Here is a 1,676-nt window from a genome sequence, read left to right as displayed (position 1 = left end):
CACCACCATGCCCGGCTAATTTTTCTGTGTATTTTTAGTTGTCCAGATAATTTCTTTCTATTTTTAGTAGAGACAGGGATCTCGCTCTTGCTCAGGCTGGTCTCAAACTCCTAACCTTGAGCGATCCGCCCTCCTCAGCCTCCCAGAGTGCTAGGATTACAGGCGTGAGCCACCACGCCCGGCCTTCCCGTCCTATCTTAAGTGCTGTTTTCTCTATTTAGCACTCTCTGGGGTGCTGTAAACCTTGGGCTATTTTTCAGAGTTCCAAAGAAGGTGATTCTGACAATTTTTAATCATTTTTCTTGTTGTTTCTGTGGAGGAACAGGCACTTGGAGTAACCAATTCTATTATTTTGCTGACATCACTCTGCCATTCTTAAAGCAGTTTAACTTTAATGTGTTTTTTTAATTTTTAATCCCCCGCCTCCCCTCCCCCACATAGAATGTCAAACAACTTAATGTATTTTCAATGAGAATGTTTTCAAGTACGATTGGAGTGGAATGGAGAGCAGGATGTAGCAATAGTTCCTGTAGTTCAAATACCCGGCAACACGAAAAGTCTGTAACCCTGGAGGGTAGAGGGGAGGTGAAGACAACTGAGTGAGGGGGAAACATAGGCCTGGATAAGTGAGCTAATGCTGGGGAGAAGAAAATGAACAAAAATCCGTGATGTGAACTGCAAGTTAGTTCCAATAATGGGATTCAGCAAAAAATAAACTATATCTTCACTGTTGTTCATTGTGAAGGCTGAAGTTAGTTAAAAGTAGAGATGAGCCTTTAAGAACTTTCCTTCTGGATGAAAGCAGGACTAGGAAACAGGCTTTGCTTAAAACTAGTAAGATCAGGCTGAGAAAAGAGAAAAACTGCTGATGAGAATAAAAGGCAGAGAAATCTCGCAGGGATAAAAATACCATCCCGAATAGCAGCAGACTTATGGGGTCTGTGGATTGGGTCTTTTCTAGGATTTACAACTGTATCGTTAAAGGTGTGTTTAATTTTTGCTTTTCCAGTGGGGAGTGAAAACACAAAGGCCAGTAAACAATACTGTTCCTGTGGATTGAGGCTGTAGGGAAATGTAATAATCTTTCTAAGTTTGTGTAAATGTGAAAATATCCATGTGTATCTGTCTATACGTTTTATAAAGGAAAGAATACTGAACTCTATACAAATAATTAAACTGTGCAAATGGAAAAATAGACTCCAATAATGTAATTTTGGGAGAATTGCTTTAAAGTTTTTTTCTATACTAGGTAATATATTAACATGGTACAAAATTTAAATGATATAAACAATACATTGAGAATTCTTATCCCATCCTGACCCTTGGTTTGCCTCTACCAAACACCAATGCACTACATGTAATACTTTTGTTAGTTTTTATGTGTATGATTCCAGTGGCTCTTCATGCACATAAAATAAATTCAAAAAGTATACATTCACTTAAGTTAAAACTTGACATTAAAGTTTTAACAATGCATACTGCTCTATGTAAAAATGTGAATTATTTTTCTGAATGGACTCTTTAGTTGTGAATTAAAGTACAGGGATTTGAACACTGATGACATTACTGAGCTACAAAATATTCCTGAAGACAAAGGGTATGCAAAAGAGGCTTTTCTAATATATCACCCTTCTGTCCTTTGGATTATTACATGAAGAGTCTAACTAGTAAGAGAC

This window comes from Propithecus coquereli, unplaced genomic scaffold (assembly GCF_000956105.1).
Source record: "Propithecus coquereli isolate 6110/MARCELLA unplaced genomic scaffold, Pcoq_1.0 Scaffold42, whole genome shotgun sequence".
In the NCBI taxonomy this organism is placed as follows: domain Eukaryota; kingdom Metazoa; phylum Chordata; class Mammalia; order Primates; family Indriidae; genus Propithecus; species Propithecus coquereli.
This window is presented reverse-complemented; position numbering follows the sequence as displayed.